Below are 16,225 nucleotides of genomic sequence, written 5' to 3' on the forward strand. Positions count from 1 at the left end.
TCCAAGTGCTGAGAAATGGCATTGTAAGGCAATTTTTTTTTACTCGCAAACTTCCATATGACAGTACTTTGAAAGTGTTTGTTAAATTATGCTACATCTGTGTCTGATGTTAAAAGCATTAAAAACCAACCAAAAAACAAGCTCTCCTAATGGCCTCAAAATTCAGAATATGTATACATATTCAAAACTGCCTATCTTTAAATACCCCCCTAAGCTTTCTCCATGACCTTTACTGTTTTATAGACTTTCTCTGCCAAACTTCTTTTTTCATACAGTTTCCTTGTCTGGGCAGAGACAGTCATGCTCTTCCATGCTCTGACTGGAGCTATTTTGATATCACCTGGTCTGCAGCATGACACAGCAAAATACTCGTGCTGCTTGCTGCAGCATCTGAAGCACCCATTGCCCCACTCCTTGGCACCATCTTTAATCAACCCTTGCAAATCTGGCACAGGCAGGGCTGCAGAGGTGTAGTGGCACTGCAGAGAGAACTACTGCAGCCAAAGCCCACCTGCCTGTGGTGCAAAAATCATTGGGTTTAATTTAGTGTTGGAGAAGCAGTGTGGATGGGGTGAGCTGCTGCTCTGTGAGCCGGGTCTGCTAAATGTCTTCAGAGAAAAGGCTGATCCCATCACTACCGGGTGCTGTAGCAGCAGAAATCAAGACCTGGCACCCAGATTGAGTGGTGGTAGGAGTGCAAGGTATGTGACACTGTGAATGGACTTGCACTGAATTTGTGTCAGGGTGGCAGAAGCTGTTATGGTCCAGCAGCTGACTATGGGTAAATCAAGCCAGAGGCAGGCTGAGAGAGGCTAGGTCAGCAGAGCAGTAGTTGTTTAAAACTTACATAAGGTTGATTAAAACAGAAACGTTATAATCTAATTGCATTTTAATTTTTCACCTAATATGTGTTTAGAACTATTATATTGTGTGTAAGTAAGCTATGGTGTCTTTTTAGGACACAGTGAGGCTTTGTATGTATATAAAATAGAAGTTAAAACACATTAATGAAGTTATGTATATGTGAGAACCATCTTGTGCAGACATTATCAAGCTACATTAAATTTTGCCTTGGCAGTTTAGCTTTGGCCAAAAAATTTAATGTATTGGGTTTTAAGGGGCTTTAAGTGAAAGTCAACAGAATTTTTAGGTCATAATTTTGCAGTAAATTGTGATTTTCATAGATTGGTGAGGTTCAGCACTGTAAGTAGAAATTTATCCATCACTGGAAACTACGTAAAAATGAGTTTTACTTATTGTTTGGATTTAAATTGATTCTCTTTTTATTTCTGTGCTTATTGATTAATTTGAAGTATAGGAATAAAAATTACTAGGTTATATTACAATGGCTAAATCTTGACAATAGTTTTGTAGGAAACAGACCATGTAAATGCAAAATCAGAATGGTGTGTTTTCCTAAAGCAGTACCATATGTTAGTTGATTAACAAGTTGTAGGGATATTAGAAGATCTTGGCTGCTGGTATGAAGGAGCATATGTTTTCCAAGTCTTTTATCTAATATGTGTAAAGACTTTGCCAAGTCAAATTTAAGCTTTTTTTTTCCTTTCTTTTTTTTGAAGGGGTGGTATATCAGCTATATATTCCCTGGGTATTTTTCTTTCCATAGGCAACACTAATGCATTATTGGGATCTAAATCTAACTCCATCCCTATGAAGAACATGCAATAAATTAAGAAGTAATGCAGAATGTCTCATGTCCAGATACTGTATATGAGCAGTTAAAAATTCTTCCAGCATCACAGCTTGTATTTGGTGTAACATTTTATGTTTTGTTTTGGTTTTATCTTCAACCAGACATCAACTCAAGTAACTAAAGAGCAATTATAAGTTTAGTTCCTTCAGAACTCAGCAGTTTACACCGATGGCGTTTCAGTGAATATGCAAAGTGCCAAGTGTGTGTGCCTGCACGCAAGAACAAGTGTCATGAGTTTTACAGAGTAAAATGTGCCTCCACTTAAGACCTATTTTGAGATCTTAGAGTTTTAAGTGATTAATCACTTAAATCACAATCTTTTTATACTGGCTTGCTGCAGAATCTCTTGTGATCTAGCCAGTTTTTTGACTGTAGGGAGAGCCAACAGTCTGATGCTTCACCCTGGAAACAAATTAGGTCTTAGAGAAAGACTGGAGATTTTAAGTTGTTTCAGGCCTGTCAAAAAGAGCTTCTACTCGTCTGTGCTTAAGATCACAGTTTGTGGTTTCCAAGACAGCATCTAAGAATAGCTTTAACTTTTCTTATCCAGGCCCGATGAAGTTTCTGGACTTCAGATGGGAATCTTACTGGCCGCAGGGAGCCTGTAGGACATGCTTCTGTATGTTCTTCTTTTGGGGCACATTTTGTTTCATTGATGATGAGAGAAAAATGAAAGTTTTAAAAAGAACTTCTTTAAAAAAAAACAACAAAAGTGGTTTGCATGTTGTTAATGTCTCTGTTGTTGAAGTCGGATTTCTCTGTTCATCTGATTTCCCCATACTTTCATTAGAAGGCTGTAATTTGAAGCTGTGAAGGAAGTTTTGAAACTGGGTGGAGATCAACCTATTTTCTTGATGCTTTGGGACTTTCCATGGTAGGAAACTGTTTAGTTTTGCAAAAATTGCCTGTATTTCATTGGCAGGACATTGAGCTTAGTCATCTGATGCCCACAAAGTGAAAAGCTAGGACAAGTCTTGAGATGAAGTAGCAAGACAGGAAGCAAATTCCCTCTCCTGCTGCTAGGCTGTGCTTTAAGGGACAGCAGCTTCAGTGCCTTCAGGAGGTGAATGCTTGCTTTCCTTGTAGGTGGTCACACTGGTGCTGAACAGCCTTCAGCTGCTGTAAACCCCAGGCCAGCTCTCAGCCTCTCACCAGCCCAACTATCCATCCTATCCAGCTACTAACAGCTTTGAAAACTCTACCTTTTAACTATGCTTTCATCTTCATGTAGCTTTTCTTCATGTGTTTCCTGGTGGGGGGGCAAAGTAAAATATGCTGTCAGCAAAATATGTTGAAGATGATGAGCCAAGAGGTGAGAGAAGCAGCAGCTAAGCAGGCAGTTGCAGGGTGCACGTGTGTTTGCATGAGAGAAGTGTTACCTTTTTTGTGTGGTGCCATATGCTACACAGAGCTGAGAGCCTGGCACAGCTCAGCAGAGCCCGGTGTGGATGCCGCAATGTGTCTACATGGATTGGGGTCAAAGTGCAGAAGAAGCGCTGTTTGCAACTCTTCTGGCACAGCCACAGCAACCACTCATGAAGTGTTACTGACAGAAATTTTAAGAGCAGGCTTCATGCTTTGGTTTTCAAAGTCTGGACAGGAATCATGCAACAGCTCCATCTGGTATGAGATTGCAAACAGAAATGTAGTGCAAGGGAAAGACAGACCGTCCTCAGCCTTGTAAAAGAGTATTTTATGGTGGTGAAAGTCTCCTTAGAATACGCTCTGGGTGGATTGTTTTGTTTCAAGAGAGAAGTGCTTAAGAAACTGATTGTCTATTCTGCTGGCAGCAAAACCATATGACAAAAAGTGTAGGGCAAAAATAGAAATAGGAAAGTCTTCATACAGACAATCTGGAACATGACTCTAAAATTTCAAATTAAATATATGCTTGACTCTTGAGGAAAACAGTCTACATGGGAATCACTCACTGTCTAAAACATTGTGGAAATGTTAGAAAGAGTATTAGAAGATATTTCCATGTATAGAGAATACATGTTTTTCCAAATAAAGAATTAATTTTATTTTATTCTCAGAACTATTTAAGGAAATGTGATACCATCCAAAAAGCCATATGTGCAGATGTTTCCAAGTGATCACCCCTACCTCCACTGGAGAGCTGCCCACTGAACAATAAGTGCTCTGCTGCGTGTGAGAGTCTCCTCCTGTACCACTGGCCCTGTATGCACTGAGTGTTCAGTCTAATGTGTGTGCTGCTGTACAGTCATGGAGAGACATCTCAGGAGACTAATTCACCCCATCCTAAAATAGATATTGTCTAGACTGAGTGAGATGAATAGCCCTCAGCAGGTTCTTCTTTCACCTCTGTGGTTTACTAGGTGGATACTAGGTGGGCACTTACTTGTATTTTTGATGGCTATTGAGGCGTGGCAAGTTGGCTTCTCTTCAAAAGAACGAAGCTCTGGGATTTTTTGCTTGTGTCTAAGGAGACGTCCCATCAGCTAGAAAACAGCACTCTGATTTTCTCTTATTTGCAGTGTCAATATTGCAGATGGGTGTAAAACAGCTCTAGACCAACCAGTGCTTCTGCCAGCCTACAGCCACTGTTGCAGGTCCATATACAGAGGACAGATTTGGCTGCTCTTATCCAAACAACAGTATCCAAAGGTTGTTTATGCAAGGTGTTGTGAACTCTGTGTGTACCACATGCATGAAGCTTCTTTGATTATTTTTTTAACCATTTCAGATTTTCAGGGTCAAGAGTTACTGAGATACATCACTGTATATTGTGCCATATGTGCCTCACTTGAAAAACAGTATTTAATCATGCAAATAAAATGATTACGAAGAGTCTGCTGCAACATACCCCAGCAGCTCCCTGTTACAGCAGTAGCTCCAAGTGTAAGACACTCCTCACTACTCTGATGTGTTTCTGCAGTTAACACAGAAGTACATAATCTCAGGTATGAAGCTGCCATTGCTTTCCTGCGTGCTTGATAATTCAGTAAGAACTACTTCTAAAGTACTCGAAAATCTAATGAGATTCTGGATAGGCCTCTTTCAAGTCAGCTAGTCATAATGTTCTTTGAGAAATTGCTAGTAAAAAGTTTCTTACTGTGAATAGCTGCTTAATAAAAGGTGTATTATTCTTTGCCCTTGAAAAATCTCCTAACTAACAAAAGAAAAAAAATCTCCTGTTTTCTTAGAGTGAGAAAGCAGAGAGGTGGTTAGACATCTCAATAAGGTAAGGAAATAGTAGAAGCAAATTTCTGAAGAACTACAGGTACAAAACATGTGATGCCTTCATGGTGAGGTTGTGTGCAAAAGTGTGGGCAGATATTCAGATTTCATGCTTTTAAACGAGCAAATTACCAATGATCCAACTGCTGCTGCATCCCAGTACTGCATTGTGGAGTACTGTGCGCTGATGCGCTCAGCTTTGCCTGGCTGTACCCTGGGTCCCATATCCCAGAGAGATGGAGAAGGGCAAGGGAGGCTTGGTGCCATGCTGTGCTTCAGTCTGAGTCATGGCACCTGAAGTCCTCCAGAGTGGCCTCTCAGTAGTGGGGAATTAATGCGGGAGAAAAGATGATCTCAGCGCCCCAAAGCTGTGCACATCCCTTGTTCAAAAGGTTTAACAGTGTTCTGACGCTTGGTGGAAGCCAGAGCTTTGGATGCTGATGCCATGTAAGATTTACCCTGCATTGTCTGCCACCTCTGTGGAATAGCTGAAGCACTGCAAATTCATTCTCTGGCTTCCACTGCACTAACTTTCCTGTGTAGACAAATGTTTAGGCCATTTTTGCAACAGATGAGATATGAGTTAACGTATTGTATGCCATTCATTTTCTCCACATCCTTGCTTCAGGAGGAGATTTCCGGACAAAACTCACCACATAGCAGTGTGTTTTGATTAGGTCTGGGGTTGTTATTTTTCTGTTGTAATGTAAGTGTTTCTATTTCTTTATGTTTAGCACATATGACAAAGTGTTACTGTCAGCATTAGGGTATCTTGTACCTTGTCAAGTGTAAGAGCAGTTGTAGCAGGCCCAACAACCTGTCTTGAATGGGGATGGTTACCTAGGAAAGAATACAGGATCAAGGACAGTATGTAGTCATACTTCTGGTATATCCTTCCAGCTCCCAGAAATATGTGATTAAGAGATTACTCAAAGGAAACCAAGGATTGTGTCTTTTTTTTTATTTAACAGTGCTCAATGGAATTTTTTCATTAACTTCTTTTTTATATTTTTTAAACTCTTAAACACAATAAATAACTTCAGTGTTCTACAGAAAGAAGTTCCCCAGTTTACCAACACTTCCATAATGCTCTGTGCAATTAATATTCACACGTATGTATTTTTGAATCATTAGCTTACTTCTTTCATTTGATGACCCTACAGTATGTGTTGAGAGAGACAATGAACAGTCTTTCTCTATTCAGCTTCTCTCTGTCACTCGTGTTTATAGACCTCAAACAAATGTTGGAGAGTCCTGCATAATTTAGTTGTTCCTTGTACAGAAACTCTTCCATAACTTTGGTCATCCATGCTACCTTTTTCTTAACATTTCTATTTCTAATGTATTTTCTTTGACCCGGAGTACATTAAAATTGCATGCAATATTCAAAATGTGGGTAGGTTGTGGATTCATGTAGTACCATAATGATATTATCTGTCCTGTTCACTATTCTTTTCCTAGCATTTTCTAACATCTGTTTGGTTTTTTAATCACTAATGAACATCGAACTGAAATTTTCAGAAAATGGTTATAACCTCAGACTCTCTTTTTGAGCGATAATAGTCTGTTCAATGTCAATGTGCATCACTTTACATTTATCTACATGGGATTTCATCTGTCAATTTATTGCCTAGTCAGTGAATCTTGTGAAGTCTCTTCTTTGTAATCAGCCCTTCTCTTCACTGACTATCAGATTGTACTCAGCAAGTTCTGCCACCTCACTTAAGCCCTCTTTTCCAGCTCACTAATGTTGAGAGCTGTCTGGACCAGTCCGCTCTCTGTGATGCCATTGGTAATCTCCATCTCCAGGGAAATTTGGCTTTCGTTCCTACAGGGTTTTTCCTATCTTTATTTAGTTTTCTAATTAATAGGAAGATCTCCTCTCTTCATTTCTTTACCAAGGGATGTTGCTACATGCCCTGAGGAAACCCAAGGGAGCCATATCTGCTGGCTATCACATGTCTGTTCTCTCACTGGGTTGGGAAATGGAGTTCTTGCTTCTGCTTTCCTTGACCCATATGCTCTTGTGTTTCAGGTTCTCTCTGCAACATTAAATTATTAATTTCACAGTACCACAGTGGGGGTCGCTACTTGCCTAACATGGTTTCCACATGGAACCTGTCAAGACCCATATTGGGGAGTGACATATGCTGCTTTCTGAAGTTGGGGGGAAGTGTTTATGGTTCTTATTTTAGCTCCATCAGCAAAAGAAAGTTATGAGTGATAGTGTCTCTGTGGCTAAATTTGTGGTTTATTGAAACTGTGGCAGAGCCCACAAGATGAGGAGAGAAAATAATGTCTGATTTTAAATTTCAGCTGTTGGCTGCAGCTGCAGCTTTCAGAAAGCTTTTCAGCCTGGCTCCTGCCTCATTTTCTCCTAGCTTCCTTTTACTGCAATGAATTGCAACATTGAACACTCCACGACTTAGGTTTTTTAGTACGCAGGAAATTTAGACTTTAAATGGCATGGCTTTGAGCATAGGTATTATCATATGTACATTATTCAAGAAGGGGATGAGGGAACAAAATTTTTTTATTCATTTTTTGAAGTCTGAATGTGTAGCAATCTATGAGATATTTTTAAATAAATAGAAGGAGAATTGTTTGAGTTTTCTGCAAGGGACTGAGTTTTTATGTAAATGTTTAATTGAAATGTCATTCCTTCAATGAACTAATATCCTCAAAATTCACAGTTACTTATCATGTATCAATAAGTTGTATATTCTTGCAGCTGGTGACAACTGGTGACAACTATTGCAAGATATGCAATATGCGGAGGGGAATTAGTCTTTAACCTAATAAAAAATCCCTGTGGCATGGCAGACCCATGCCAATGCAGACAGTTGGGGAACTGGAAATATGCTACTTTTCACAACCAAGGCTTTATTCATGTCTTGGAAAACTCCTGAGATTTACATGGAACTATGAAGAAAAGGTATTTGGTGATAATTTGCAAAACATTGCCACAGTACTAATGTCTGTGACTAAAATCAAGTCCAGTGTAAGACCATGTTGAAAAGGACCTCATGCTGCCCAGGAGGCCTGGGGTGGCCTTGTCCTCCAGAGGAGTATTTCTCAGATTCCAAAAATCGGAAGACCACCCAGTCTTTTCCTTGCAGGGTGGGGAAAACAAACAAATTACCTTATTTGATGGCTGGGAAAAGAAAATGATTGATAATTACTGCCTGCAGCATTTTGCCCCCTACCTGTGGTATTCAGCCTGTGTTTTCTGGCTGCATTTAGGCAATTCTAACTTTAGAAGACTCTGTGCAAAAAAGCAGACTAAAAGCATTAAATTAATACTACTCATGGGCTGAAAACTCATCCTTCGCTTACCTCTTCACCCTCTTCCAAGGGCACTCCTCCATTACTCTCTGTTGTGAGAGAGGATTTATAGGAGCTTATAAAACTGAAATGGGGCCATGTAAGTAATATTGTATCTTGTCTCAGAGATTTTGATACTTTTCTCCACTTTGCCCAGAATTTCCTCCAGCCGGTGAAAGGACTTAAATATTGTTTCAGCTGCAGTCTTTAAGTTCTATCTTTTAATGGCAGTTCTAGAGCGAAAAAGCAAAAGAGGGCGGAAAAAAGTGGGAATTCATCACTGTATGTTAATTATGAAAGATTAAAGCAATAGTATGAAAATCACAAATAAAATTAAATAAATCACAGAGTTACACTTTTGCAGATGAGTCTTGGAAATCATAGTATTGGAGTATATGCATATGCAGTAAAAGCTGTCTATGTTGCCAATTAGTATTTAATAACCTTTTCCTCTGGAGTGAAGTAAACCTGTCATTTTCACTACTTACTGCCTGTTCTCTACCCTCAGATATGTCACATGTGCTGTTATGGGACATATTTATATATCTCAGTGCAGACTTGCAGTTTGTAAAGGGACATAACTAATACAATGTAATTTTATGTCGTCAGTGGAATGCTCACATGAGTCATCCCATTGTTTGAAAAGTTTTTCTAAGAAATACAAAATAGTTGGAATTAAATTATCTTGGGTTATGTATGTATTCATGAGAGAGACAGAGTCTCTGTCTCCGAATAAGCTTAAACCTTGTGTGACACCTTTCTGTGCTGGCACTGCTTATTCTAGTCTTCACTCCAGGCAGTTCTGTGCACTTCTTGGAGCCTGATGAGACAGAGCATTGTTACTTTTTCTCCCTTTTTATCTTATTGTACAGGAGCAGGCTTCCCCTTTTAAGAGGAATAGGATATGACGCCAGACTCATGACACTGCATCTCACTTGGTGTTTTGGACATTTTACCCTTGCAAAACCTGAAACATTCTCTCCCTTTTCAGGAGGAGGCTGCTGTGGCCACAGACTCCCCATCCCGGCTGGGGAGAGTGCCACAGCCTCAGTCCCCTTTCCCTGGGAGATCTGTGCTGTTGTGCAGCATCCAGCTGCACCAGTGTTTTCATAGGTAAATTTAGGTCATGTACTCCTTTGTTACTGTTAGTACATTAAGTTCAGAAGAATGGGCTCTGACAATCCTGCTAGCTGTACTGCAAGAAGATGGGAATACTGGAAAGAAAGCAGAAAGAGGCAAAGACTTGTTTTCCAAGATGAAAACAGAGAATGAGAGATAATGCAAGTCTTCAAGAGCTCAGCAGATGTGTGTGATTGAGGAGGAGGCTGTGAGGTGGCTGTCTCACTGAGAACATGTCCTACAGCACCGGTGGGTCTGGTGGACAAAGGGGGAATAAATCCTTGGAAACTGAAGTTAAGTAAACTTTACCCTGAACAAGTAGGATACAATTTCTTATCACTGAGGGCAATTAAACATTAGTCAGTTAACTGTAAGATAGTCTGTGAAATGAGAACAGATATATTTGCAAAGCCATTTGAGCCTAGGTGCAGCAAGGAAGCCTGTATTTATGGGGTGATTGTTGCAGTGTGGAGGGTCGTGGCAGTCCTGCTGCTGCTGGACATGGTATGCCTGAGTCAGCAGCTCCAGCAGTCACATCCGTGGACCTGTGTGCTGAAATACCCTCAAGTAACATGATTGTAGAAAGGGCAGTTCTGTATTAAAGACAGTGATTATAATCAACTGCTGTGCTTGCACCTCTCAGCTGGTAATGTGCATTGTTCAGGAGGATTTGTTGCCTTCCATGTACATTAGGACAGGTATGTTTCAAGGTGTTTTTCTTTTTCCTTTCAGTTATTTTTCCCTGCATGAGAGTGACTGTGCTGGAGACAGTGACTGAATGTGTGCATCACAGCTTTGGTTTGGGGTTTTTTTAAGGTGGATGTCTGATCTGGGAAATTAAAGTCAGAGGAAAGAACTTTGCTCAGAATTAAGCTCCCTCAGTTGGGAGTTTGATGTCCTACACTTCCTTAATGCTGATCATCTGGGCAGACCTTGCGTGTGTGGTGGGGTTTGAAACAAATGGTAGTGCATATGCAGCGTTGGTCTCCTGAGATCAGTAATGTCTTTTTCATCTCATTTAAGTGTTTGGCCTTTGTGTGAAGACCCCACATCAAAGTTAATGGCTTGTGATAGATGGGAAGTCAGACAAGATAATCAAATGGTCCCTGTTGCCCTAAAGCTATGAAATCCTAAATACCGAAGAGTGAATTAATAAGTGTGCATCCCAGCAGAACAGACTGGGCAGGTCTGAAAAAGAACAGCAGTGCCACTGCTGTCAGCTCTGATTCCTTTCTTATTAATCAGCTGTCTTAATGATAGCATCAGGATGGTCTGGGGAGGTCAGAGAGGCACTTTGAAGGAAGGAGATATACATACTGTTGGAGAGGTCGCTGTTACATTTACAAGCTGACAGGTCTACACTAGCCCTCTGCTCTTACATCTGCCTTCAGGAGCTGGTGCCCTACAAAGGGTAGAAACAAAAGCTTTACATACGAAACCTGTGACCATCCTTGCTGGATTAGAAATCAGATCTGCATGGAAACAAACTGTAAGAATTTCTTTAGACTTGTCTTTATCTCTTTTCAGACATTCAGATTGTCCTATTTTGCGTAGTACACCCTTTGTGGCAGGAGACAGGGAGAAACTGTAGTAAGAACAATTTAAAATGTCCAACTCATTAAATCACAATGGCACTGACCTCTCACTTGATTTTAGTTGAAGTCTCAGAAAAAATCTAGTTCTTGCCAGTGACATTGTGGAGAAAAGTCAAGTATATGATTGGGTACAGTCCAGAGATTAATAAAATGAATAATATTCCAAAATAAGTTACTTTTCAAGAAAGACCACCCTCATGAATTGTGTGAATGCTGTGTATTGGCAACACTGGTGCCATTGTGTTAATTTCTAATAATTACATATTAATTTTTTAATTGAAACTATTTTTTTCTGTGGTAGACTATTTATCAGAAATGCGTGTTGATAAAGTGGTTATGGCTATCACAACATAACTTGAACTATTATTTTATTTCTAAACCCAGGCCTCATTGAAGTACACTTTGTATTTCCTGTTAATTTAACCGCTCATTGGACAATCTTATAAACTCAATGTGTACTTCGTAAGAGCTGAAATAAAGGATCTCTCATTATTATTTCAAAGTATAGTTGTGCTTTGCAGAGAACAATCTTGATACTTTTGATCACTAAAGCATGTCACCTCATAAATTTACAACCAGATCCTGCAGACATCCATGAAACCAGCAGTAGTGTTTCGGGCAGTAAGTCTATTCTTCTGGCACTGCTAAAAAGTTGGATCAATTTGAATCCAAACTCTCACCAGAGCTCTGTTTGAGACAATTCATCCAAAGGGAACTTATCAAAACCAAAATGCTTTACACTGGGGAGAAATAGAATTTGAATGGAGAGCAGATGGACTTAAAAGCGACCTTCCCCCCTCGCTTTCTACCTCCCTCAGAAACAGTTCCCTACACTGTTCTTTCCCACCCACATATTGTTTTTTATTTGATTAAACTCTAGTGATTGAAATTTCTGCAATGTAAGGCACATTTTGCTTTCACAGAGTAAGTTGTTTGGTACCTTATGAAAACATGTTCATATTTTCTATATCTGTGTTTGCAGAGTGATGTCTTTCCTTACCTTCCTGTGTGATGCGTGAAGGGCTGGCCAGGCTGGAAGGCAGGAGGAGGAGCTGAGGCATGTCAGGGTCTTCAGTTCAAAGCTGGCTGTGCTGGTGGCAATGTACTAATATTAATGTTAGCTTGGTACAGTAGGATGACAACAGGGAGGTAGAAAGTCTGAAATAAGATGTTGCATTACACGAGTCAGAAATATGCATCCTGTAATTATGCCCATTTAGCTCTGTTCCATCTTCCCTTGGGCAATGGAAAGGGAAGTCATGTTAAAGTGTATCTACAGTTAGCTTTTTTGGGATTGTCCCAAATTAGAGAGGGAGACAAAGTTATTGATGAAAGAGAAGAATCATCTCTTTTTTTTTTTTCTGTACTTGAATGTTAGCACTTCCTTGTGATGACCACGGTTCTTTTTCTCAGTTTGATTTAGGGCATGCACAAGTGTTTACTGCTTTCAGGCCTTTTAATTTATTTAAAAAATTGGAGGTGGAGGAAGGAAACAAGAATGAAACTTGGAAAACAGAAGTCTAACCTATTTAACATGATATGGGTGCCCAGGTGCGAGAGTTGTGTGCTTGAATAAAATGTCTTTTGGAGCAAATGAAGGTTGCTCTATTACTTGGAGACGGGCACCTGAAAGCTTGGTGATGCCAAATGAAAGGTGATTACAGCTGCTTCTTAGAGCTCTCTTTGAAATGGATTTGGAAGGATGAATATATCTTCTGCCTGAATATTTTATGTTCAGCTTCTTAGTCACTCTTTTGTATAGTTGTTTTAGTGATTAAGGCTGGTTCTTGGCACCACTGTTAGTCTCTGAACTTCTCTGAGGAGCTGAAACTAGTAGGTCTGATAAGACACAATGAAATTCTGTTGTGGAGATGTGTAGAGAAACTCATACTCAGTATTCTTTTTTTACATAAGCTGGAGTGTTACCGATTCACTCCTTGGGCTAATTTTTCCTCACAAGTATGAGAGTTCTTAACTGAAATGGAATGTACGTAGTATAAACATTGAAACTCTCCAAAGATTTTTAACAGGAAAGGTAACTTCATGATAAATAATTCCAGAGGTTGTGTTAGATTGTTTGTCATCATAAATTTTAAAATCAAGTTCAGATGTTTTCCTTTAATTTAAGCACTGAATATTTTAACCACTATCAGACCCACCTCACTGAAATTCCTTACGAAGCAGATGAGACCAAATGATCATAAAGTTCCCCTCCACATCTTAAAAATCTGCAATTCCTTTTACAGTACCAAATTAGTTGACAATTAATCTTAAAATAGTGTCAACCTTTTTGCCCCCAGGGTCTACTTACATGGGTTCATATTGATAGACCTTGGAATTTTTTTTCATTTTTCTTCTACAAGCTAACGGCTGCTATTATATCATCTTTGATAATATACTATGTGAACATAGTCCTTTTTTTTTTTTTTTTTTAGTGAGTCTATTTGAGTTTTAAGCATTCAGAGACCACACCAAGCTTGGCAGTGAAGATGCTGAGGATGAACAAGAATAGAGATGTGCTCAAATGAACTGCAGCCCTGAAGCTGCTCTCTGCTGCCTGAGATGGAACACAGAGCTTCACCACAGTCAGTGCTGTTTTTCTGGAGTTAGTTAAAGATACTTTCTCCATTTCAGATCTGACTGGTTGTTAGCGAATGGAGTGTAGCAGGGAAGTTTCCTGATAGTCTGGAGCATCCTCTTGATGCTCTCCTTCTCCAGGGCAGTCCAAAGCCACCTCTGGCCATATAAGGCTTGGAGAGGTGCTGCAATGTGACCTGCTCGAGTGCTCATAATTCCTTCAGGTCTAATATTTGTTTCTGGATTATACTGGGTTAAGTACTGTCAGGCTGGTTCCCACAGAGAGCATTCATGACTTTTTTCACAGTGGCTATGTGTTTTCACATGGACATTGAGACAAGTCTTTAATTATGGGACTCTTCTTATGATTTAACTATTAATAATTAGCTTCCCAGATTTTTAGTTCTGAATAATTGCTAGTGCCACGGAGTCGTTGTATATTATAAGTTTGACTAATTGAGCGCAGCCACTTTTTGTTAATTGTTCCTGTTATGCACATGCTAAACCCAGAAGTGTTGAAGTTGCTCTGGGACATTAATTTTAAACACAATTAAAACATCATAACCTGTTGGCAGTTATTCTCTGTGCATTGTTTTGATATTGATGGTTCCAGATCTGAGCACAGTAATTAAAAGGAACCAGTTATTGTTGATCCCACAGATAAACAAATGATGATTGCATGCTGTGAACTGGTTAATCAAGTTTATTTAACTTGTTGTTGGTGATTCATCCCAGTGACTGTATTGGGGAGCTCTTTATTTGAGCCCAACAATATAATGGTTCTGGCTGCCTCCAGCTGCTAAAGAAGTTTCACTAACTCTTTTAAATAGACTTTAGTAACATCTTAAGGAATAGCATTGTTACGTACACAAATTAAATCTAGTTTGAGACCAGGGACTTTTCCGTTAAAGTGAGAACATGCTGTAAGACCTTGCTGTCCCAACTGTTCCCTGTCCTGAGCAGCAGCAGAGGTGATTATGTTTCCTGAGTGGCGATTTTGTTTTATGTGTGAGCTCTCTTGTTTTGTTTGATTTTGATGATACTGAAGTGTGCCGTGTGTAGTCTGTCCCTTTGCCAATGCTCTTTAATCCTGTTTGAGAAACTACTTCTGCACCTGCAGAAGTTTTCATAAGATGACAACTAGTTTTCAAGTCACATGTCCACAACCAAAAAAAGCAATCTCTCTTAGATCATCTCTGCATTTTGTGGGTCCATGTTGCTCAGGCCCCTTAGCAGCACTATCAGCATCATTTACTGTTAGTCTCAGCAGTGGGAGCATCTTGCTGTGGCCATAAAAGCAACAGTTTCAGACCAGTGTAACAGTGTCCCAAGGGGCACCTGGCTGCTTACTAAGACATGTCAGTGGGGGAGTCAAGAGACAACTCTGTCTTGTGCTCTTGGCTGTGGAAACTAAAGGTGCTGGCTAAAAGTAGATAGATTATTGTCTATTAGTCTTAGACTGATTTTCTAGGTATTTTTCCCCACCATGGATGGAGGTAAAGCCTTCTAAGGGGCCAGAGTGCATTGATTCTGATCTTATTAATGTTCTTGGTACAAACGCTACTGATCTCCAGAGCTAACCCTGGTTTTGTACAAGGCTGAAAAAGCTCCTTCCTTTCAGGCATTTTAGGCAACTATGTTTTGTGCTTTCCTTTGTGTTATATCAGGATAAGATCTTTTTAAATGCTCTTAGTTTCAGAACTCTCGATTTCTGAGCCCTGTATACAGGTAACGTCTTGGTACTGCTTTTATGTTGCTACTCCAGGCAACTGCACTGGCTTTCTTTTTCCATTAGTGGTTTCTGAGTTATTTTACATTTCTTGAACTTGGTGGTGTTCAGTGTTCACTATTCCTGTCAGAGCCCTCTTATCCTTCCAGCTGGCTGTGAATGTAAATTGCAAGAGGCTCATCATGCTTGTCCAGACTCTGGAAAACCTCAGTGTTAAAGGCACATTCCTTCATGTCACAAAAGGCAACGTCAGATAAGTGGGATGGCTGGCCATCCCTTCTCCTTCTAAAATAGTTTGCAATCAGAATGAGTACAAGTAACCCAAGGCCAGTAAAAACATTACTCTAAATAAAATGTGTATCACACTGTTTTCTTTATAATTGCAGGACAATGACAGAAGTATTCTGTTGGGAGCACTGTACTGCAGACTTTAAATAGCAGAGCTAATGTTTAAATTGTATTTTCATCTTTTCTATGTTTTCCATGCCAGATTTCTGGGATTTTTGCCAGGTTCCAAGAACATATAGAATTAATTGTTAGAAAGGAAAATAAATATTTCTCAAGTGCTAGAGAATATGTGTGTCTGATCTAATGAACAATAGTTTTGTTCATTTATCAATTGTTCATTGTAATTTACTCAAATACTTTTTGTCTGGAAGGGAGAGGATAGGGGCATGAGGAGAGCAATCCTACTTGAGCTTCTGTACCAAATTTATGTATACACAAAACATTTCTGCATTCAGTAATCTAAGTAGACAGGATGACATTTCTGCCAGATACAGATGTAGAAGGAAACATAGGGGAATTTTCCTAGCCTGTCCAGACTGGGCAGTTGAGAGGTCATTGCAAGCAATTTGGCTCATGTTATATTGAAGTCAAAGTTGAAGAAAGCCTGAAAGACCATATTATGCTAGGTCTGTTTGCAAAGACATCCAAGATAGTGTTACCTGGTGTTGGAATATGAGG

At 39.7% G+C, this 16,225-nt stretch overlaps 1 protein-coding gene across 5 annotated transcripts in view; it reads left to right on the forward strand.

Annotated features, from left to right (window-relative positions):
- The window catches only part of KIAA1217 (KIAA1217 ortholog), a 233,054-nt gene that overhangs the window by 37,539 nt on the left and 179,290 nt on the right, over positions 1-16,225 (forward strand). The window lies entirely within an intron of this gene.

The sequence above is a fragment of the Pipra filicauda genome, unplaced genomic scaffold (genome assembly GCF_003945595.2).
Source record: "Pipra filicauda isolate LSUMZ 115617 unplaced genomic scaffold, ASM394559v2 scaffold187_size1440530_pilon, whole genome shotgun sequence".
NCBI lineage: Eukaryota > Metazoa > Chordata > Aves > Passeriformes > Pipridae > Pipra > Pipra filicauda.